Here is a 25,314-nt window from a genome sequence, read left to right as displayed (position 1 = left end):
CAAGATTATTTCCTCACTAAAGTACCTCCTCTATTCCCACTACTCGGCCCATTGCTCAAGTCTTTCTTGAACTCAATAATCATCATATGTTTACTTACAACGGGTAGTGCTCGTTAGAAAACAATGACGATGAGCAGACCAATGAATAAGATGCCTTGGCCTTGTATGTTGAACGAGATTAGAGAAGCTCCCCAGGGAATGGAGGCAAGTTAATAAAGAAGTTCTTGTCTCTAACAATAGGAACCCTCCACCTAGCTTTTTATTACAGATTTTGGTCTCGGAGGCCAAATCAGCTCCCAGATCAATACTGCCCTAGTTTAGCAAGCAGTTCCAAAAAGGAGGGGGAAATAGCATACTCCTATTTTTAAATCAAGGTTTTACACACAACAGTTATTTGTGCCACCTGGGGCTACAGGACTGGGCTTCGATGCCCGGACGCAATGCAGCAACTGCCAACAGCATGTGCTCATTGTTAGTCTTTTCGGATCATGTTCCATTAGCTCAATTCACTAAAACTGATCCAAAGCCTGCTCTCTGGGAACTAGTTAGTTTGAGAAAATCCACTTTAATAAAAAATGGATGCAGAGTAAAGACAGCCTCTTTCTAAAGATCTAAAAGTTTGCTCCCTGGGTGCAAATAGACACAACGGTTGCCCCGGGTAAGAAACACAGGTAGTTTTATGATCGAATTTCTTTTTGCCTTTAAACTCAGCAAGATGCTGTTTCTCTCCTCTGCAAAGCACAGTTAAATATCCAAAAGTCTTGGCTTCATTTTGTCATCTCTTCAGGTATTACTATGAAGCTACTAGTTCCCTGGTCTGACCGCTTCAGATGCCATTACCACCAAGTGCATTTAAATGGAAGAGACCGTAGGTCTTAGGTGCCTGGGGCACCCTGCCTTTGTCTGAGTTCCAGGTTTAAAATCACACGGTCATGTCAGCCACAATTCAGCTTGCCAGGGGGAAAATTAAGCTAATGGAGGTTTAGATGATGTCAAGGGTCATAGGCAGGGAAACAAGTAGCGGAAGGCACATGATCAGTTGGGGATATGCACCCTCTCTACTCTTGTGTACACCATGGGGGACGAGAGATGCGTACACCTTGAAGTCTGCATTTCATATCAGAAGAGAGCAGGAATGTGTTTGCACTTGTACAAACTCACTTGTGATTTGAGCAGAAAAGCCGGCTCTTTCCAGAAGCAAGGGAGGAACAGCTGGCTTTCCTGTTACTCCATGCCAAGGCCTGTGCTTCCTATAATCTGCACTTGTGATCGGATTAAAACATTTTTGGCAAAAGGTAGAGATAAATAAGCTCCATCACAGATCATGAAGCAACCCTCAGCTCAGCCTTGTCTGCTGAGGATTGTGCTCTCCAGCCTAATCTCTTATTTAATGAAGGGTCGCGCATGTGGGTGCCTAAAGCTGTTTTGTATCGCTGGCTCTATTTTAATCTCCCATCTTCTCTCAGAACCTCTTGTTGCATGAGATTATTGTGCTTCCAGTTCACAGGACACCCAAGAGACTTGAAGATATTCAGGGGCCTTTTGCTCTGCGAACTAACTCTTCTGTTTCCAAGGTATTTGCAAATTCTTTTTTTTTTACTGGACATTGGCCATCCTGATTTTGTTCGTTCCTTTGTTTACTGTTATCATCCCCGTGCAACGATTCTCACAGCCCGGTGAACAGAACAACAATGTTCAGACGAAAAATTCACAAAAGCATCTGGTTGTTCTAGGAGCTGTATTCACCACATTTCCTTCCTTCACGTAGAGATGGAATAAACAGCATTCGCAGGTTCCTTAGGAGACCTAATAAAACATTTCCAAAGATTTTCTGTCTAAAAGGTCCAACTGGCTGAAATACACACACTCCCATGAGGACATTCTTGATCGGATCAGCAGTGAGTCAATTCTTTGTTTTCAAGATGAAAAATCATGCTGAAACCCATTTTTACGTTATTGTAACACTGAGGTAAAGACACACCTAATACAAGGTGAATAGCCCATTAAAATACCAGCTCTCGATTTCATCTGTAACCATCGATTACAATTCAGAGTATTATCAACCACCCCTAATTACCAAAGCACGTACCAGCTAGAGTGCCCCAAACTCATATAAATGCCATTAGAATCATACTTTTAAAATAACCACTAAGCCTTAATAAAAAGAAATCAAAGATGAAGTGGCTCAGAAAAGCCATTTTTTAAAATTTAGATCAAAGTTAAATATTGCCTCTTCATTCTTATTTGTAATGAAAAGAAACTGAGCATGAAGATCTGCTCTTTTTCACTATCTCTACTCCTTAACAAGTTACTCTTCATCATTATAGGCAGCAGTTATAGGTAGGGTACCTCTTTCAGAGGACTGTGCAACGTTTAATTTTGCATTATTAAATTAAAAGAGAGGGCAAAAAAGTGAAGTATCACAGAAGAGCAGAGCAAAAGGATTTCTAGTTATGCCACCTCAAAAAAGAGACTCTTACTTATAGGTAGCAACTATATCTGCAAGGGTAACATGCCATCTCAGTAGTGTGAATATACCGAGATTTGTGTCTTAGCTGTGCTTGCACTTAGGGCTCCCTTCTTCATGCACAAGGGAGGGGGCTAACATGATGAAAAATGTGGGCCGAGAGATAAATGTAGCGTATTACTGCTTAATAGGGATTAAAGCTTCCCTCACACACGGAACGGAGAGTTTACAGCAGCCTCTTATTACTGGGTGAAGGTCCTTAATAAGGTCAAAAGTATGAATGCATCTTTGTGCAAGTAATTCAGCAGTCTTCTTCCAAATGCAGTTCGGTAATGAGTTATGGTAGGGAGGGAGAAGAGCCTTGGGTAGCAGCTATGCCAATGTATAAAAAGACTAATACATGCAAGTAGCGAGAGAGAATAACGTGATGATAAATTAACGTAGTGAAGATCTCCATGTGCATCTATCAAGCCTATGTACAGATTTAATTTTATGTGATCTATTGTTGGTCTGTGCAGTAATTATACAGAACTGGGAAGAGCCTTGCAAACTAGTTATTCCATTCCTTCGGCTACCTTCATTGCGCTACCTGCGTATGGTTGTTTCAGAGAAGTCTACTTTCTATCAGCAGCAGCAGAGCCCCCCTTCCTTTTGGTTTCTTGTCATTATAAATAATAGTAAATCCTGATGATTTGGCTGACAAATACTTTCTTGTTCCAAGCTAGTTCTAGGGTCTTTTGAAACGAGCAATATGTGTAATAGCAGTGTGGCATCTGTTTTAGGAATGTATTTTTAGTCAGTACGATTGCTTGGAAGATTTACACCTTCTTGTATCCTGCCCATTATATCAAAACACCTTGCGTCTCTATCCTTCTATTACCATTTAGCTAAGAAGGTAGAGTAAGAAATAACCTCTCAAGGCATCTTCAGTGTTGCTGCCACAACCAAGCAGGAGGCTGTGAAGAACGGGAGGTGATGTTGAGCGGTGTTATTGTAAGGCTGGGTTGCGGGAAGTTACGCCTGCAGCTGAACACAAGACAGTACTTTAATGTCTAAGGATTTTGTAGGGCTTGTTGGCTTGCCAAAGCTATTATGGAGAGTTCATTCAAATGCCAGCAATTAGGCAATGATGGTAGATATGGGTTCTTGGCTAACAAGCGTTTTGTTTTTCTGGCCCTTGCTGAAAATATGAAGCAGGAAGGCTGAAGTCACCAAAAACAAGAGACTGTGGCAATGTGCTCCTAGAAAGTGTGCTAGGACCCAACTTCAGAGGATCCAGAAGGATAGGAAGTCTGAAGTTGCATCTACAGTAAGACTTCCCTGTGTCTGGCAGTCTATCGAGGGCACCTCCAGATTTCCATTAAATGACTTCCTTCATTGGTTGTTAAATTGTAAGCAATAAAATTAAAGTTTGTTAACCAAGTCTCCAACGAAGCCATGGCAAATGAGTATTACCGCAGCTAGCTGCAAAGAGCAGCTACTCCATGTGGGGACAGGGTCCTTGTAATGAAAGAGCAGAGCAAGAGACACAGGAGACGGTGAGTCAGTATAACATTTCCACGTGGGACGTCTGGTGACTGTGGCTGTGACTTAGGGGCTGCACTCAAATTCATAACGAGGTCATTAATTATCCTTATTCTGGGAACTAGGTTGTGCTAAGCATACCTGGGTACAGAGGATAAACTACTGAGACTCGCTCTTAAGCGGAAGACAGGAGGCTCTAGCAAGCCATGCAAACCCAAGGGAATCGTTCTGCTTGATGCCAACTCTCACGCTCGATGCTGTGAAGTGACAGGAAGGGTACCTTCACTACAGAAGGAAAAACCTTCATCAGAGATGATACGGAGAGGTGAAATGGAGTGCCATGAACACTTGCTCACTTAGGCCACAGAAATAGCCAAGGCTAGGATTCACTACAACTGGAGCTAAAGCACTGAAAAAAATATGCTCCTTTGTTCTTGCCTCTCTTGGCAGATTGATTTAATACTTCTATTGTAGAAACACTGTTATAATTACAGAGTGCACACTTAAGAAACACCACACACACACACCTTGTTTTGATTAAAGGAAATCAGAAGCCCTTCACTGCATTAAAAAGTAATACACCCAAATATTTAGACTGCCTACTAATCCCCTTGAAAGCCTTCCTCCCTTTCTCCTACAAACAACAAACCATGATTGTTTTTCACCAAAACAATCTGACAGCCTAAAGCCAGCTTTAGAGCCTGACTTAGGCGAATGCTATACATTCAACTCTTGGTTTGAAAAATATTGTAAGAGACAGAAAGGCATCAGCAAAAAGCCTGGCCATCCGCTTAAGAAGCTTTATATTTCCAAACTATTTCCGACACATTTGCAGGACTTTCCTATTACGTTCATTTATTTGACTTTAGTGGGCTTCACCCACACATTCCTCAGCTTGCAACTCAAGCCATTATTTAAAACTAGAGCAGATAGACATGTAAAATATTTGTAAATGCTGTCAGAGGTTACATGCAGGCTTTCAACTCATTATATTAAATCTCCATCACTTATTTGTCAGTCGCATGAATTTCTCTTCAGTAGTTGTGGTCTGGCATAACATGGCAGAGCAGCATAACTCTTGGAAGTGCAGAGAATACGGTACAAATAAATCAGCTTTACAGCACTGGGGCTGAGGCAGAGAACTTAATAATGAGGATGATGCATATATGTACTTAAAAGTGGCAAGTAGCTGGTTTCAGTGTGATGATTTTCCTCCAAATTAATTTATTTGTGTTAGTGCCAATTACTGTTAATTGCTCAATGTGGGTGACTTGCTTCCTTCCTTAAAAAAATGCTTTTATTTCAGAATTCTGGTTCAAAGCACATTTTCATCAAAACACCTAAGTTTTAGTCTGCCCAGTTTAAATGAATTGATATCTGCAAGTGAACTGATTTTAAAGAAGCCATTTCTACGGGGAGCATATACAGATCAAGTTGGCCATAAAAAGAGCGGTCAGGGAAGGGGACTGGTAGTCAAGGCTCATGGTTCTTTCCTAAATCTATCGTCCTTGGCAAATAACTAAAACCTCCAGAGCAGGGACTATACCCTCTCTGTGGAGTCCATCCCACAAAATATTATTCCTGTACGTAACTTGTCAGCTGACAATGGGATTACTCACATTACATCCATTTGAACACATGCAGTCGGTTGCAGAACTGGGATCGGACCTGGAACAGCACACCTCACAACTGGGCACCGCATGGTAGATCATGGCTTTGGGACCTTACCAGCAAACGAGGTTTACTTATAATAACTGGTCCAACTTTTTCAAACCAAGGTATCACAGACTGGGCACAAATTCCAGACCTCACTGCTTAAATAAGAAGTGCCCTGATCTTCAGAAACACCATATACTCCGGCTTCGCAATGTCTCCAGTGCTACACGGGGCCCCCTAATGCTGAGGAGTCAGCAACATATGGTGAAGGAGAGTGACTAATGAACCCACATTTTATTCATGTTACAGCAAGTTTTCTGGAAGTCTTCAGCATCACCCACTAGTGTATGATCTAGAGGGCATGAGTTTTGCTAAATGCATCCCATGATCTTACAGGGATAAAAAAAATTCAGTCCTACATTTTGTAGAAAATCTGAGCAGCAATAGAGGCAATGCAGATTCATACAGTGCCTTGGTCATACCGGGCATTTTATGGAAGACATAAAGCATGCAAGACTAAAAATAAAATGGCTAAGTGTTCAGGTTTAAGAGGAGCAGTGACAGTCTCAATAACTTTACCCAAGAAGATCTGGAGAGAAGCCACCAACAAAAAGTCCCTTTAGACCCTAGGGATAAGCACCCCAGCACCAAACAGTCTCATATATCAAAAGGCATGGTTTAGGCTGAATACCCCAAATAGATTTGCACAAGCTACAAACAGTATCCAGTCTAGGATCTAAGACTCACAGCAAATTCTACCAATATTTCAAAAAGGAGTTGACATCAAAATGTTACTTAAACACTATGCCAACTAAGTACAAACTCCTCCACAAAATGCAGAGACAAGTTTCTTTGCTAAATGACATCTGCTTCCTTGCTTATGGTGCTGACAGTGCACAGCAGCACAGCAACGAGTTCAACTTGTTTAAAGTGGAAGTGGAGAAAAAAGGTTAATCACCATATAATGGGAGATCCAGTCTCCTCACACACGTTTCTACCTTCATTTCCAGCAGCATTTTGAAAAACACCTGCTATGCTGATGCAATGTGATCCACTCCTAATTGTAGCTCCTTCCATCTATTAAGTGCGCTAGTGCGGCCAATGCAGCTCTGGGAGGAAAGGTGTGTAGCCTTCTACCTCCAAGGATGCTTCCATCCGTATATTTTCTTTAAACTGTACGCCTTTACAATGCAGGCACCGTTAACCAACTGCATTAGACTTGTAATACCTCTCTCAACTCACTTATCTCACAAACTCAAATGCATCCCATTAACCCTTATCGGTAGCTGGTAAAGTTGAAGGCTAATTGACAAGCTGAAGTGCCAACAGTCTCCCATTTCAGGTATGTCATGCAGGATTTAACCTTTATCTTTGTTCAGGTGATCTCCGCAAGCCTTTAAGAAGAGAATCAGCTATAAAGAACCCAAGCAATCCAGCGCTGTTCAAGGATAAGAACTGTTTAACAGATGAAAAATCCTCTTCAATTTCTTACAAATTCATTTCATCTAGCTGTGATGCCTACAAAGAAAAGGTGACAAAGGTTAGGCCTCTGGCTTGCTGAGATGACGGCTATAGTGCTGACCAACACCCTACTGATCTGCTTTTACTTGCATTAGACTTCCGTGGTAAGATCCCTGGGACAGGCAACTTCTGGGCGCTTTAACGCCGAACAAAAATCACAAACAGCAAGGTTCTAGTCCATGACGGGGCCCCTACACCATGGGAATACAAATCAACAGGAATTTGTTGGTTTTCAAAACCAAACAACTGGCCAGGAATCAGTCTGCCATGCCTACTATGCATAGCTTCCGCTTAAAGTACCTTAAGGTCAATATGTCTGTATATTGCTTTTACTTTTTTTCTTTTTGGGGGGGGGGGGAAAGAGATGAAGATCATAGCATCATCTCAATAAAGACCACATAGCATACCACACCCATTCCTAAAAAAAAAAAGAGTAAAAACATTTGTTGTTAAGATGCCATTTATACACTGGTCCTAAAAGTGGCAACTACTAAGAAGAATCACTCAAAAGTCAGGTCTCATGGGTACTGGATACCTGGAGTGTGTATTCTTTACTGCCTCGCTCTTTTGGATGAGGCCATCACAGCAGAAAAACGGCCGAGAGAAACCTTTTTTCCCTTCAGACATTTAGGACCATACTATGAAATGCACACTAAAGTATTTATTTTAAATGTCAAGCCCCAACCAAACTCACGTGAAATGTCATAGTATACATATAATTGATCATAGTAGAATTAACCAGTTGCATTACAGCTTCAGAAAACCTTTCAGATACGAAACAGCCATTAAACTATTCTCACCGTAATCCCGAAAGATTTTTACAAGGATTTTATACCACAGAAGCAGATGCTTTTGGCTCAGAATATTTTAATGTCCAAAACTGACATATCAGTGAGAAAAGCATCAACCAAAGTTAGTTTGGCAACTATTTTTATCTAGGTTCTAAGTTGGCAAACTTGTGCCCATTATCTGTGCAATCTGCACATCATCCAGGTGTCATGTTAGCAGTCTTGGTGGCGAGACAAGGATTTTAGTTCAAGTGTCATTAAAAAAAAAAAATCAAGCCAGCAGTGAGACCTAGCAAAAGCCATTCCCCATGCACAGGCATCTACTATATGTTTAAAGGAAGAGTGTAAAACCTGAGATTACATGCGCTGATCTCTCCTTGCTTCCTAAGTGTGCACTAAACATACCAAGCCCTCTTAGGCTGCAACCCAAGTAGCAGTAAGCAAGCCTTCAGTCCCTCACAAGAGTTAGAGAGAGGTAGTTAGGTGTTAATCTGAAACCAGGCAGAAGCCAGGACAGGGTGGCATCGAAGAGACTGCCTTATTCAGAGAGGCACAGCTGGGAAGCATCTGGCACTGGAGTCTGTCACTAGAAAGCTTAGGCAGTTCTGAATGATGCATCTCTCAGGTGCCACCCTGCCCTGCTGTCTGCCTCACAAGAGCTAGAAGGGGATTTCTGCAGAGACATTCACCCCAAGTCAAACAGCACAGATCAGAGTCCACTGCCAGAAAGTGTAGTTCACTCCCTGGCTTCTGTCAATGTAAAGCATGGGGAAAACTTAAAGACTTTCAACAAGAGATGAATTTGAAGAAAAAGTGCATCAGTCCTATTCTTCACACTTTATCCAGAGCAGATTTCTGATATCCCTGCCTTTTCAAGCCAGCCGAGTTTAATCACGCACTAGCGCTCTATCATGGCAGCGCATACCTGTAGTGTCTTTTGAATGGAGCGTACCTGCCCGATGTATAGAGGCAAGGATTTTTTTTTATTGGACCAACAGCATTGGTTGGGATAGACTTAGACAAGCTTTCAAATGAAAGGCATTCTTCTTCAGGTCTGAAAAAAAGCAGGCATAGCGCAAACTAAAAACACAGTCTGCAGGACCATGAAGCAGAAGGAGAGAGAAAATCCCAGGGTTGCCTGGCAGCCAAGAAAAGATAGCCTGGCTTAGTGGAAACTTAAGACTTTTCAAGAAGGAAAAGGGGCATTACCACCCATGGTGTGAAGAGAGATTAATAGGCATCCGGCAGACTGAATATCTGTATTCAGTCCTTGGGTCTTGAATGCCTAGCCAGCTTATACATTTTTGTTCCCATGCTCATGTTTTGAAGGTGTGGTATAAATTTCCTTTTGAGCACAAGGATAGCGAGGTCAGAAAATGAACGGCTGTCCTGTGAAACATGTTCTACATGTGTTCGTGTGCCTGCCCTTTAACACCTAATGGACAGTCGTTTTCGTTATTCAGTCTTCTCACCTAAAAGACAGCAACAGATGTTCCATGACTTAAGTTGGTGAAGTTCACACGATATGCCAGAGGAGAAATCCAGGTGTGCTGGAACCAAAGACCAAATGCTATTAACTTCCATAATGCCATTGTTAAGTTGCTTTCTCACAATTTGCTGTTAATTGCCTGCAGCGTCCCTTAGCAGCCGCACAGGAAGCCAACTGCTTCGCTACGGTGGCGACCCTGCAACCGGTTACGTACAGAAGTAACTTCAAGCCAAGTAGCATTCACACTGGGTTCAAAGGGATTACTTACCTGTGAAAAGACATTCTCCGTTCATAAATGTCTACACCACAGAAGCAGGAACAACTGGCTTACCACAATTTTTGGATCTTCATTTCAGCAGGACTATTATTAAATTCTTAGCAGTGACCTATTCTTAAGAATAATCCTTGTAAAGGTAGAAGTTAGTGTCTTGTTTATGTAGCATGCTCAGCTACATAAAAAGTTGAGGAAAAATCTCAATTACATATACTGAATACCCAAAGGAGCTCTGCCAGGCTGCCAGGTCCATCATATGTATTTCTAAAATGTCTTAAATACATAGTTACACGAAAGACCCTAATGGCTCCAAAGGAGCTATTACAAACAATTGCATAAAGAAAACTGGGGTTTTAAACTTCCATAAATACAAAGCGGGTGGACTCCGGAGGAGCCCACAGTCATCTACATGCAAAGCAGACATTAAGGATAGAAAAGGAAGCTTAATGCTGTATTTTCTGGCTTTGTTATTAAAATTGTAGCATTTCTCACACAAATGTTTAACTAATAAGCCTACCTCTGGGCTATGGATCGGCTGCCGACAAAAAAAGCACACAGGGTGCAACATAAGTGTTATGAATAAGTTACCGATGTAAATTTACATTTTTTGTCTTTGTGCATGATTATAAAAATAATTCCACACATGGAAATTAGACTTTTCAAAGCTGCTACACTGAATCATTTAATTTGTCTAAGTAAGTACTTCTAATGCAGTTGCACACTGCAATGAACATTTGAATTTTAGATTGAACAAATGAAGTGAGAGATACTTCCTCATAAATACAGTTGGGAGAATCACTTATTGTGTGAAGATGCACACTGTGTGAAGGCAAGCAATAACCCAGCCCTCTCATCACCCCATAGGAGAGCACTCTACCCTTCAACAATAGTATTTTTACTATGTTAGGTTACCTTTTCATGCCATAACACAGGGAAGAGGACTTCATCTCACTATGTAAAAGAAATGGGACAACAAGACCCTGTTTTCAATCTCCCTTTTTCTTTCTGGAAGTCCAGGGTCAGCACTAACTAACGTTACCTGATGCACTGATAAAATAATATGGATAGAGTGACTCCCTGGTCAACCAAGACACATCAGTGAGAGGCACGTTCAAGAGTAGGAAAGTTGCACCTAACTTAACAACCTGTAAAGTGCCATAGCTGATCACAGTACAGTTATCTACACTCAGAGAAGGTGGAGGTTTGCAACTGCAAGTGCTCATGAGACTCTGCATAATGTGGTCCTAAACACATTAATAGGGAGGGGGAGATGCAAGGATTTGCAAATGCAACCAAGTCATATGCACATTTAGTCTCATCTAACTAAATTAAATAGCTTTTCCTATTACAAGTCACTGGACCAGGACCAAACCAACTTCCATGATCCTAGCAAAAGCTAGAGCCTCTGTGCATCCAAAAAGTTCTCCCGCCACTGGAGAAGCGAAGTTTTAGCAGCCCCACACCTTTGTTCTTCAGCTCTGTGCCCAGTTCCCATACGGCCTCGTGTACCAGACTCCCATTCCCTGGGGCTTTAGACTTCCCAGTGAGCCGTGCATCCAACCAAGACTTTCCAGGACAGTGTCCCTGCTCCACCGCCCATCTGCACAGCCAACCCAATCACCATTTTCCCCTCGAAGAGTGATGCTGTTGAAGTCATCAGCTCCCCTTTGTTAGCCTAGCACAACAGGTTAGAAGTCAAGCACAGAAGTTATGTTTTTACAAACCAGAATATGCAGTTAAACCCAGATATCCCTGCCTTCCTCGGTGCATACATGACAATATAAGGTATTGCATTCAACGGCCACTGCTGGTCAGTAGCCCAGGAGCTTAACTGAGGTTCATAAAATAAGTTATCATAGATTTGAGGACTAAAGGTCCTTTGGGATCACCTTGTCTAGCTTCCTGCTTATCATGGGCCATAGAACTTCAACCAGCCATTCCTGCCTCAAGCCTATCACTTCTGTTTGAGCACTTGCCTGTCTATTTTCCTGTATTCCCTGCACAGCTTTAAATACTTTACCCTGTAAAGTGCAGAGAGCCCTCAAATGCAAAAATGAAGCCAACAGAGGTAGAGAGGACTCAGCAGCTTTCAGCAGAGCTTCCTATCTGCTAAGCAGCTGTCAACTCTTACAGGAAAAAAAGAATCAAGTAACGAAGGAACTGCTCTTTGATTATCTGTTTAAATTTATTTGCTATGTTAAAGCTTACATTTATGATTTTTAAAAAAGTAAATATACATTTGAGAGAAGTTCTTCTCATTCACTTTAAATAATAAAGGAAGCACGGGTACTGGTACACCTGATTTCTTCTTGTTTCAGGCACTGCAGTTACGGCAAGGCAGTCCCTTGGAGCGTAACTTGGATGTTTGTTAAGATGAAAAATGCAGAGCTTCTTTAATGCCACCTGCTCTATCAAACAGGACCAGCTCCCCAAACTATTGTGGTAAGAAATGCACTTCTGACAGCAATATCAATTTCTCTCATCCTTAGCTCAATAAATGATTTTATGAATTCACAAGCAATCATAAACTGTTTATATGACATGTGGAGGTAGGCTTTGTTCATGCTGTTTTTGTTAGCAGTACTTTAAAAGTATGTTAATTCTGATTCCAAGTGCTCTGAATCTTCCTGAAGAGGAAAGCATGCTTCAATAGTAATCAGTTTCTTTTTATTTACTGTAATCATAAAAAGTCCTTGAAACAGCTGACATTTTCACTTCTACCTGCAGGCACACGTGTTGCAAGGAAGGGGAGATATCCAGCTAAACAAGTAAGGAGAAAACTAAATGGTGCATGTCAAAGGCTGTTAACTCGCAATGGCATGGCCTGTTCTCCACAACTCATAGGACTCAGTACAGTTTTACAACCTAGCAGCTCAGGGTGCCAGGGAAGTCCAGGCATGGGGGGTATTTGCTGCACAGAGGGGCAAGAACAGGTATGGGAAAGCAAGTCCCCACTCAGGGGCTTGGTGAACTCCATGCCAGGCTACGTAGTCTAGGCTTTCCTTGTGGAGACTCCTCCATGTTGGCTAATGAGACTTTCTCCCTCCGAGCAATCATTTCCAGCTGACATTGTGCCAACCGACCAGTTTCCACGTTATATATGGACTACCGCAAGACCAGTAATCCCTGGGTGAAAGCTAAGAACTAGTATGGTCCATCATGGTGGGAAAACTCAAAACTCCTGACAATATGCAGAATTCAGCATTTTGCCCTGTGATGAACCTATGCACTGACTGGGCCTGCTTAGATGACAATTAAATTTACCAGTATGCTTAACAAAAAAATGACTGCTCCTATGGCTTATAGTAATTTATTTTATTTTATCTTTTTTATTTTTTTTGGTGTTTAAATGGATTGCAGAATAACGAATGCTATGCTGGCTACTGGAAATGTCATTTTAGGCCTTCAAATGGTGGCCTTCACAAACCTTCAGGGAAGGGTCACTTAATCCCTGCAGCCACTATCCTGCCCTCTAACCCACCTTGTAATTTCACACAAACCATACCACAAAAATGCAAAACTTCAGGCTGATGGCACTGCACAATCCAAATGAAATCTATGTGCATATTAACATAAGCAGCTTAAGTCCTGCCTGAAATTACTCTACCTTGTACCAAGTGGTCCATGAAAAACTAAAAGGGCAGCAAGTAATAAAGTCTTGGGAAAAGGTTCCTAAAATATAACGTGAAACATTATTAATACTCAGAGTTCTTGTTACCCTTTGTTGCCAACAATTAAAAGTAAAATAGAGCTTATTAGTGCTACTAATGATACATCTTGCAAGCACTCGTCTCTGCCCTGGAGACATAATGATGGCACACAAAAGTGAGGCCACCTTTGGTACTTCATCTAATTTAGAATGAATGCTGAGATCACTTAGTTTAGTAAGATTTTAGTACTTTGTCTTTTTCAACAGAAGATATTAGCATCTTGTTGGACCCGACTGGCCTTTTGTGAGTAAAGTTCAGCTATTAAAGAAGTATCTTGTCATGCAAAGGGGAAAAGTTGAAAGGAAAGTACTCGCAGATAGGTGGACCTGTTGGCACACATTTCACTTGATGAGTTTACCAGAATATATGTTAGATCCACAGGATTTTTGTTTGCTACGTATTTGTACACCAGATTCGCAGGTAGTGTGAGCTGACAAAGGCCCATCGATTTCCCAGACACCCGCCTCTACTCCTACTTCTCATAGGCTGCCAAATCCATGGGTATTTGATAACATTTTTGCTTACATCCCTTCCTAGACAATCTGGGACTCAAATGCAGATACACTTTTGACCTGCTAGCACACAGTTCTGCAGACTAACACGTATGCTGAGGGAGGTCCAATTTGGTTTGTGTAGCAAAGTAAAATGGTTTCAATTCAGGGGGGTGATGGGATCCTCTTGCGAGTCATCCGTAACTCTTCAAAGGATATTCTGTCCCAGCCCTGAGTTGTCATTTGCCAATTGCTCGGTGTGAAACTTTTCAACAGTTTTTGCAAATGACTGCTTCTCTAGTCCTAATACTGCATATGAGTAAGAGCTACCAGACCTGCTTTCATTTGGCTGTACCAACTAGCCAAATACTGGGCCAATAACCAGCTCTGTTGTAACCATGGTGCTAGGATTTTGGTCTCAAAAACATTGCCTTTAGGGTGCAACACTTCCCAGGTCCACTAGATGCAACTACCAAGGTTGCTAGTCTTCACTGAAGTTTGTAGTTTGTCGTTACCAGGAATCGGACTGAAACCATTTTGTATGAGCCGCAGCAAAACCGAGCATCTGCATGCTCATCTGGTCCGTGTTACTGTTGAACCAATGACTCCGAGGTGAAAGGATCTGCAGATTCCACCTTCAACTACACAGCACAAAACAGGGTGTCCAAAATTAACATCCCCACCCTCAAAAGCTGGTTAGAGCTATATTCATTGGATGGAAAAGATAAGTCTATCAACTGTGTTTACTTTCCATGCTTAAATACTTGGAAACTATGCTGCATCCTTGCTTTCTCCCACCCTAGACACAGGATTTCAACAACCTTCGAGAGTCCATACTATGAATGACTGTTTCACTGTTCATGACTGTATCAGTTTTCTTAGTCAGATGAAAATGACAGTTGGCAGTAAAAGACAAGCTGTCACTCTGTTAAATTATTTCTTAAAAAACCTAACTAGAAGCATAAAGCATTAACATAATTTATTAGAACAATCAGAATGCATCCTTGTTGTCTTCTAATTAGATTATTCCTTGTACTAGTAATTACATTAGACAAGAGAGAATAATAGTTTCAGATTTCTAAAATCATCCGTAGAGTATGTGAGGAGAGAATGATCAATAATGCTAATCTACTGGAACACAAATTCCCATAAAGAGATATTTTATTATGAGTGATCCTTTAAGTAATCAGCATTATTTCTCAAAGTCCACGTTAATCTCATCTGTATTTAAAATACACCAACACAGAAAGAACACTAGCGCAATTGCCAAAAATGTTGAATGACAAATGTACATCCAGATCTTCCAGGGGATCACATTAGCATTGTTTTTCCTTGAATGCAGAAATAGAAATTACGGTTTCAGTGGCATCATTTTTTATACAATGCTGGTTGATGTTCCCTGACACTCCTACACCAATGACTTAACCATTAAAAAAAAAATTAATATCACCACTAAAGCATTCTCAGGAGGAAAGGTCTACAATATAGGACCCTCGCACACCCGAATGATGTTAAAAAAAAGCTGGTGGGGTGGAGGAAGCCTCACCAGCGCCAACAGGCACCGTGATAGGGGGCTCAGGAAGCCCTGCGGCACTAGGGGTGCAGCACAAGGCCACGTTCCCAAAGTCACTTAATTGAAGATGGGAGCCTTGAAGCCAGGTCCTAGGGGGTGGACTTCGGTGCATGGCCCTAACTACAGACAGAGGGACAAAGCTGAAGGGGGCTGAGGCCCCAACAGTTTGGCCACAGGGGCGCACAGTGTAGAAGGGCCAGGAGGCCTGGTGTCACGGACAGCATTTGAAGAGAGGGCCTTGAGCCCAAGTGAATTAGAGAGCTAGAGCCTCGGGGTCAAGCCCTGATTAGTGGGCTTTGACTGACAGATCTAGCTGGGGGGGGGGGGGGTAAGCCCACAGCAGCTGAGACCCCAACAAAAAGAGAAATATTTTTTTTTCATCTGCAAGGCTTGGGCTGCGGTATAGGGGAGGAACAGACCCATTGATAGTGCCCCCTGGCATCAGGGCAAGAAATGGGCAGCCTCCCACCTAATTATCATCCTAATTAAATATCATCAAGGCATGGCAGGTGAGAAGGCAGGCAACTGGCCCAGAAACAGGTGGGCTTGCTCATGGTAAATTGGCCCTAGGAAGGCCCCCCATATTACATCACCCAAACTCTATAATGAAAAATAATGTGGAGTTTGTTAAAAGAACTGGACCATTACACATGAAGACAAGAGTCCACAAAGAGCAAGTCCACCACTGGTGACTGTATGCAGTCTTTGTGTTGCCCCAGTGAGCACCAGAAATAACTTTTTGAGAGCAAAAAAGAGCCGTTCAACCCCAACGTCCATGCAGCCCTTGGTCTCCCAGGTGTACATACGCCACGATGCCAATTGATGCATATTGTGGCAATAATTTTAGTTATAGTGGGTATTTGTTCACTAGGAAGAAAGCTGAGGAGAGAAATTTCAGACAGCCCCTGGGCACTAACAACTGTCACTGTTAATCAGACTTGGATTTGAACAGGCTACAGAGAAGTAAAAGATTACATCCCCCCTTCCCCATCTGTTTTGCCATTTACTCCTCTAAACAATGGTGAAGGTCTAGCTCACAAAAGTCCAAACCCAAGTCTCTTCTGTACTAGAAAGGCACCATATTTTTTCTGACACGCTAAAGAAATCATGGTGGGGTTTCTGCTGATGAAAGCTTCCGTCTTGATCTCCCGCTTTCCAGAATTTCTTTGGGGCAAGAGGCAGGCGATACAATTTGCAGTATTCCTGCCTGAAAGGATTCTCCGAGCACTTCTGAAAATCAGAGGAATATGTTCACGCAGAAAATATCACAACCGTTAACAAGACGCCACCGCAGAGCTGTGCGCCATTTTGCTCCAACAGATCCAGATTAAAAAAACCCAAAAGGAGCAAGGAAGAGAGAGGTGGTGGTGACTGGGGCACAGAAAGGCGCCTCCCCCATAGGACCTGATTGAATGGCAATAAAAGCCAAGGGGAGGCCAAATTTAGATACGCATACAGCAGTCTCCATTCATGTCTGTGCCTTTTCATAGAGAAGCCTCTCCAGGTGATAGCTCCACAGACCAAGACCACCTGCTCTCCAGGGCAGCTCCCAAATCCGCCCCTGGCTCTTTTTGGTGGTCTGCTCTCATTGCAAGAAAGAAGAGCCAGGCTTTACCCTTAAGTCTCCAAAACAGAAAGGATATGCATTGCACTGGGAAAGATAAGGAGGGGAGGAGAGGGAAGGTGGGGGAGGCACTGATTTGACACTGAAAGCAGGCTGTTACCTGCAGCACCAGATTAGCAGACATGGTTAGGGTGCTTTGCTGAGACTGACCCAAGCAGTTAATGGAGTGCTCATTTGGGGACAACTGCAGCTGTTTAGTTCAAGAGGAGATGTCATGCTCTTGACCTCCAAGAACATGTCCCGGAGAAGGAGTAGGTGTCTATGGATCACTCTGGTTCCTTCCCCCGATAGCCATCATATAATTTTTTGAGCACTTAGAAAAACTCTGCATTTGTTTGCAATGATGCGGAGAGATGACAATCACGAATTTCATACCTGTCATGCTAGTGTGACACACAAAGCACAATGCAATCAGCAACCACCTAATAGCGGGACTGCTCCTAAGCAAAGAGGCTGCGTTAAACAGAGCCGCAGGTTACAGGATTCTGCTCTGGGCACTTTTCCTGTGGATTAGACAAATTTTAGGAGTGTGCCTGTACCATTCAAAATGCAAGCCACAAAACAAGGGATGGGGAAAGTATTCTAGTAGTTGTAAAGGGAATAAGAAAGGAATAGTATAGAAGGATGCTCAGAAAAGCGTGAACAGCTGCCTGTTCTATAAGGAAATTGTTCCCAGAGAAACACACAGGGACCATCTCACTATCTGGAAAAAATATCAGATAGACACTCTACAGCAGGGCAACCTGGTAAGCCTCTGACAGAGAGTTCAGGCTGTATTAATCTGATGGGTTTATAACTGAATGCATAGCGTCACTCCATTCAGGAATTCGTACCTGCAAGACAAGCCATTTATAACACATCATTCAACTACATACATGCAGAACCTACATCTTATGCTAGCCAACTATAGAAAACCAAATTTGGGAGGTCGGGGTGGGGGGTGGAATACAGAATGAATGTGATGAAGGAGAAGATTCGCACGTGGTCGTTAGAGGTCCAAGACATGATGAAGGCAGATGGTGAGACTGGAATCAGTTCAACCCATGCATGCACAGGTCCTCGCTGCAGGACCCAGCTAAGAGGGACTCCCATCCTGAAATCCAGCATCCAAAAGCAGGCAGGTCTCAGATGGAAAAATCTCTGTGTGCTACTGCACATGAATTCAGGCTAAAACTGCTGTCTTCTCTACCTTCCTGATCAAAAGCAAAACTGCAGCACAGGGAGACAAGAAAAACAAAGTCCCATCCTGAAGAAGATGCGTCGCACTGAACATGAACCTTTTCAATTTAACCCACCCTGGCCAAAAGCAGGGCAAGAAAAGTCCATGCAGCTGCCCAAAGGTGTTGTAAAAGGTGGGAACGAAGCCTTGCAATACTGTCATCCAGGTCAAGAAGCCAAAAAACTTGAGCTAAGAGCTGCACATGTGCGCTGTTCATCCATACCACATCCAGCTTTCAAACTTCCCACGTTCCATGCATGACAGCAAAAGCATCGCTCATCTCCCAAAGACAATCTGCTATTTAAGGAAGCGGTCACTGCTGTCTAGTCCAGTGAGGACCGACCCCCTTGGCAGGTGTGCCACAAATTATCCCTTCACCCATCTTGAGTGCCACCGTGGTCTGGTGCACCTTTGCCCGGTCCGGTGCTCTGCTTTCTGCTCCCTTCCCTATCTGCTGCTGAGCTGTCTGCTCCCTCCCCAGTCTGCTGCATGCCACAAGCAGAGGCTGCCCTGCCGCTTGTGGTACACGTGCCTCAGACTGGCCACCCAGCCCTGGTCCAGCCAGCGAGCACCGAGCAGGGAGGGTCAGAAAGAGACATGGGGCTTTGGACTTCTTTTGTTTAACTCCCATCCCCCATGCACATATTATAATACCCACTGGATAAACCACCCAAGGTGGCATCTAAAGAGTAAAAGAGAAAAACATTTTCACAATGACACCTACTATAATAATAGAGGGATTAATAAAGAAGTGAAGGATAAGAGAAAAGTGGTTGAAACATAAAGAACAAGACCATAATCGTACTAGGAAAAAGGTGTGCTATTCAATGGTTTCAAGTGCCTTTCCATCACACAAACTAATAAAAACTTTACACTTATTTATTTTGGAAAGGGATTTGATGATGTCCAGTTGTAACGTGTTTTGAAGTGCCACTTCAGACCACCACAAAAGGCAATACTTTAGACTTATATTTTATTTTGAGATGGAAGCACAGAGGAGGAAAACAATGGAACCACTTCCCAGTGTACAAGATGAGCTTCAAAGTGATGAATCCCCTTTCAATAAATATTGCATGCACGGCTATCTGTGCCATACCAAGGAGTAAGCCGGGTTTTAGGAGGAAATCTGTGTGCAGTTTTCATGCCTGTCGTAAGACTTTAGGCAAAAGTCCATCCTTGGTGACTTCTAATATTCAACGAGGCACCTGAACGTTACTGAGACCTGGCTTTAGCCTAGAGCTTCACAGAAACGTTTCTCCTCTTATGCCCAGAAAGCCAGGACCTTCATCATCCCGATTTGCTAAATGAACTTATTCCACAAGCAAGCTTTGTTACCCCTGGCCACTATGTGAGCTATTGTCCTTATATGGAGAATCAAAACCCAAAATGTGAAGTATTTGGGCGTTTTGGTTCTCATACGTCTGCAAGTGAAAGCCTGGACGTAGGAGCACTGAAACGAGTTTCTTTGACTGAGGCTCAGCTCCCCTGCTGCGGGCACATGCTCTGCAAAGGGAATCACGGTAAGGAAGAGCCAGGTTTAAAATGTACTAAACATTATCCAGATCAATTAAAGCAAAAAATTGGTATTTTGGATTTACTCAAAGCTCGTAGCTGGATGTGTGATGTTGGGAGCAGAAGCAATGCGACCTGGTGGTAAGTGTTTAGACTTTTTCATGAGTCTTTTTATTGCTGTTATTTGCAATTTTCAAAGAATTTACAAAGAAAATGGAGTGCATGAAAGAACAGCATTTCTCTCAGCCAAACTTTTGGGCGGAGAAATAGACTGCCAAATTCCTTGCTTATTCGTTACACCTGGTGTTCGAGACCCCGCCATAAGCAGAGCGGATAGGAAAACATGCCCGTTTCTTGAAGGCGCCTGGTGAAACTTCAGCTCGCTTCACAATCGCTAAGAACTGCAAACATTACAGAAAATGCAGCAGGTTAAAGTAACAGCTGTAAGGCAGTAACTAGGTTCTGTGGGAGAGAAGGCAGACAGTTTGAGTTCCCTAATTTTTGTAATTAATGTAGTAGTTAGTCTTGTAATTACCACAAACTACAACAAGACTGCTAAGTACCACTTACAATCCGAACGCTCAACAAGGGGGAAAAATTTCTAGCACTCGCCCTCACAACGCCCCTCAGTACTTACTGTGAATACCAAAAGCCCTTACCCATGGTGTTGAAATGTATCATCTCAAGGCAGGGAGAGAGGAAGGAGGAGGAGAAGGAAGCAATATCACAGCAAAACTTAATTGCTTCAACAATAGGAAATTATTTCTCTCTCCCTTCAGCTCCCACTTCAGTTTGCAGTCCTGGAATTACTCACACCAGTTGGTCCACCTTATTTTTCCACCTCTTAGGTGGTTATTACATAGAATTATGCATGCTAGCAATCTTGAAATTCAGGAAATAAATCAAAATTTGATTTTATCACCTGCAGTTGTTGATGGTGCAATTCTCCGCTAATTTTCACCTGCACTTTATGAGCCACATCCAGAAAGATCTGAGGTTATGCAAAAACTTGCTAAAACATGTCTGCAGGATTTTCAGTAGAATAATAAAGTTGTCTGCGCACATAACCAACTGTTGCTTAATTAAGTTTGCTGGCTGAGGAGAGGGAGGGAGCCTAAAGTCTGAAGTGACTCCAGATTTACTGTGGTGTAAACAAGAACCAACCGTTCCTCGGAGAGATTGTGATCTCACCTTTAGGAGGGTACTCATCACTTACTTTGCCATAATTGACATCGGGGTCAGGCTTGAGAAGGAGCAACACAACATTATTTTTAGAAGTGAAAGCATTGGAAGTTGCACTGTTGTACAGTAAAATATTGACAGTCATAAGGGCACTCGAATAACCTGGTTGTCAAGTACACATTTGCAAATCATGTATCCGACCTCAGCCAGACGAAAGCTGGGAGCTCAGATTATTTATTTGTTGAGTTCGTATTTTATAACACTCTCCAGACTTAAATTCATGTCATTTGCCACAATTTTTTACCTTCTTTTTTTCTTATATATAGTCATAGTCATAAAAACCTTCAAGCAAAAAAGCGAATTTTAGAAACTGCTCACACAAATTATTAATGGGGAAACAAAACCTACCGCCAGGATAAGACAAGAACGCTTTACCCATTTCTCAAGGAATACCCATTCACTTAAAAAAACTGACATATTTTCAGTGAAATGTTATGCCATTTACAGTCTGCTGTCAAGATCTGTGGCAATCCTCATTACCTTTGCCGACGGTCCCTCTAGACTACTGAATGCTTATTTGAACTATATATAAAACCATGTACTGCAATACAATACAGTAGGGTGATTTCAGGGCAACACGGTAGCCTTCACTCACAATTTCCTTGCTTTAATTGGCATGTACTCGGTGTTAAGACGGACAATTTTCCTACTGCTGTTTTCCACGATAAATATTTTGTCAGCTTGGCAAGTAGCATCACCAGAAGGTAGGGGCTTTGTGGACTTTCTAAACCTATGGCTGCTATACCCAATCCAGCCTGATGCTCACAGCCTAAAGTGCCCTGAAATATTTTTGTTGTTTGTATTTTTCCCCAACAAAAATATGGATTATCCACCATATAGGGCCCTCTGGGGAGGAGACAGAAAATCCTATCACCCTGAGAACACATGAGCAATGCAAATCTTTCCCTCAAGAAACTCTTTGCATTAAAAAGAAAGATGCATTAAATTACGGTTTACATGAATGTGAGTTTATTCCTGCATTAGATACATTTTAGAAATACAGAGGTGAGAAAGACCTACAGGCAGGCAGATGGCATGAACCATCCAAGCTGAGGAGGACTGCAATAGCAGGCATGTGAAGGGGAGTTGGAAAGCATCGAGAAAGTCCCATCACACAGACAGTACCTAGAAGCCTCATCTTTCACAGATGTAACCAAGTCCAACTCTCGGCCCACGATTCCCATCGACTGGCTGAACTATAAGCCAAGTCCTGCTCCTAGTTGTACGCCTTGTCTGACTGGCAGCAAAATGCATCTTCGATTGAGAGATCACCAACAAGGATAGTAGCGCATCTTAAACTTCCCCAGCTGGAATAAGCTGTGCCATTATGGGCACTTTTGAAGTCCTCTAACTGCATCTATACTTTGGGAGAGGTATGGACAGGGCTGCTGTTGTTGCTTTGCTAGCACAGGAAAAGCAGCAGAAATTAAGTGCAGGTGTACTCTAAATTGCCCATCTGTATGAAGTGGACTGGTCTCTCATTCATAAGGTGCTTCAGGATCCTCGAAAGACTTGCTTAGCACAAGCATCAAACACGTTTTGTTATGCCACGTTTCACTGGTCTTCTCTCTGGAGAGAATTTCCATCTTGTCAATAAAACATATTTGGTTGCTCGATGAATTTCCATCACAGATGCCATTATGGCTACTTACTGTTTTCTCCGGGGTATTCTTGTCACTTGTTATCTTTTCTTCATCTTTGCAAAGCGATGCATGCTCCGATTCGAAAACAAAAACAGCCCTCACTGGCCGGCTCCCATAGGGAGCCTTTTCGCCAGCAATTAGCGTTTCCCTTATTCAAGGATAAATGAGCTCTTTTCAAATCAAATTGTGGCCATGCTGGATTTACTTTCTTTGGGAGGGGTGGGGGATGTTGGGGAGTAGTTTCTCAAAAGTATGGTAACAGTTCTTAGCCTTTGGCTTGGCAACAGAGTTTACCCAAACCCATAACATGGAAGCACTCACGTTTCTTCACCTAAAGTATTAATATTGACTATTAAGGTATTTGTAGCCATACGCAGAGTCAAAAAAACCCCACAAACCTAACCTATTTCAGTCTATTAGAAGGAAAGCAGAACTCCCAGCCAATAATTTTATGAAGTACACAAAACCAAACTGATCCAATTATAAATGTGAAGGTTCACATCTACCCACGGTTTGTTTGGGTTTTTTTAAAGATAGTTCTGTTTTCCTGGATTTAGGATAACTACTGCTTCCCGACGATTCTCAAATGAATTCAGGACATTCTCATTACAGAAACTGCAACTATTCCTAGCATATGTAAACACATTACCCTGTTTTTTCAAATTCAATTATTACCTTATTTAGTCTTACATTAAGAATCTTTATGGAAAAAAGTATTCCTAGTAATCATACCAGAGCCTATTCCCCTTTTTAAGCCACGTTTCCCCAGTACGAAGAGATTTAAAAACAGTATCCCATATTCCTAGAGGGAGAAGCTGGGAGTGATATCTCTATCACACTGGAGATATAGAAGGAGGTTTGAATAAAAGAATAGCCTATAATCGTTTTCCAAGTTCTTTTAGGAGGCCCAAGAGGCTGCCTCAGATATTAAGTTTAAAGAAACTCCTGTTCAGAACCTAACAAAATATGCCAAAATAGCATAAAACTATCCACTGCTATTGAAAATATGTTAATCTAATTCAGCAAGCCTGCCGTCTTGCAAAAGCCTACAGAGAAGCGTGCAGATGTACGCTTTAAATTCTGTACCAACAAACTTCTCTATTATTAAGATTTTTAATGTCTTCAGTCCTTTTGAAGTATCACTTAAGCATTCTTCTTTCATTCCCCCAAACGATGCAATTCATCAGACTCTTACCGATGGGCCTTTGAGATGAGTCTAATTTTGAAATATATATGGAACTCTGAATCTTTCTTCAGGTAATATAAATAAATCTAGTCTCAGAAGTACTGCCGCCTTAATCATCTTTAAACACAATGGATCTATCACTCCAGCCAGTGACTTTCCAATTTTCTTTGTTGAAATTATGGCAAAGCAGCCTGATATTTCCTCCTAAGCAATTCTGACTGAGGGGTCCTGTGAAGACTTTGAGGGCTACAAGAAACTACAACAGGATGTTTTTTCTTTCATGCATATTTAGGGTCAGTCATGGTCTTTATTCCTGAACTCCTTTCACAGATATTTCACTTACATAGTGGGTAGTCATCTGAGACAGTATCATTCACAAATATTTGGTTTGCCTCTATAGGTAAAAAAAAAAAATTGTCATGCGCTTCTAATTTAAAGAAGAAATATTTGCTGTTTGCCACCCAGATATTGTACACTATGGCAAGATATTTTGCACTGTTAGAGGAGGCTGCATTCGCTTTGGCTTTTTTTCTGCCTCAAGTCCTGTCAGGCATAAGGGAGTTTTGAAGAAGAACATTTTCTATTCCTATTAAAAAGAGAGGAAGTAGCATTGACCTCAAGTTTGTAATTCTGCAAAAGAACAAGAGGAGGTGGGGGGAAACAAAATAGAAAGAAAGGAGTCTCAGAGCAAGGGGAAGAAACAACCATTCCTCCAAAGGAAATCCCCATGGAGGGAGAAGAAGGTGTAAATGCCACTGGAAACCCTTCATGCGACCTCCATGCTCCATGGGAACAGAAGGAAATTTTAAGCTCAGTGACTGATTTTGTGCCTTGTCAGAAGAATAGTTAACGAGTGTTACATAAAAATGGAAGTTGCTGCCCTGGGGGAGAACCTGCATTTTCTTTGCTATTTGCATTTTCCTGTTGTGCCTGCTTTCTAAGGGCACGTTCCTTCCAGAAAGGAGTTAGCAGCCTTCTGCGTGGAGCGTGAGCATGAGCTGAAGCCCAATTTATCCAGGCTGTCTAAGCTCATAGCTAGAGTTTGCACATGGTGTCCTAAAGAGTCTGCTCCCATGCAAACCACTGCTGAAAGGCTCAAAAACTCTCCCTACCAGTTAAAACAATGTCTCCTCCATTTGCACTGAACAGAACCAACCTCTTCCCATTTTCTTGGGGTAAAAACAGATACTTCACTGCGGAAGTCTGAGCGCTGTCATTCTTAATTTAACTATCAGGATTGAATGTAATGACGGACCACTCAAAACAGCCCAAATTTCATCTACTCATAAAATATCACTGCAGGAGGTGGGGTGGGGGGGAGAAGAAAGAGAGCTACGGTTAAAAACCCAGCTGTGAATACAGCCCAAAAACTGCAGAATCAAATCCACTCACAGA

At 42.2% G+C, this 25,314-nt stretch overlaps 1 protein-coding gene across 18 annotated transcripts in view; it reads right to left on the bottom strand.

Moving 5' to 3' along the window:
- The window catches only part of FHIT (fragile histidine triad), a 762,024-nt gene that overhangs the window by 572,803 nt on the left and 163,907 nt on the right, over window positions 1-25,314 (bottom strand). For 7 of the 18 annotated variants that reach the window (XM_019536724.1, XM_019536722.1, XM_019536721.1 and 4 more), the window contains one exon: window positions 7,042-7,165. The exons of the other annotated variants lie outside the window; for them this stretch is intronic. The gene's annotated coding sequence lies outside the window, so the exon portion shown is untranslated. The remainder of the gene's footprint in view (window positions 1-7,041; window positions 7,166-25,314) is intronic. 18 annotated transcript variants of the gene reach the window in all.

This window comes from Crocodylus porosus, unplaced genomic scaffold (assembly GCF_001723895.1).
Source record: "Crocodylus porosus isolate Cpor-Errol unplaced genomic scaffold, CroPor_comp1, whole genome shotgun sequence".
NCBI lineage: Eukaryota > Metazoa > Chordata > Crocodylia > Crocodylidae > Crocodylus > Crocodylus porosus.
Note: the sequence above shows the minus strand (reverse complement) of the source record. Positions and strands in the feature narration are given on the sequence as shown.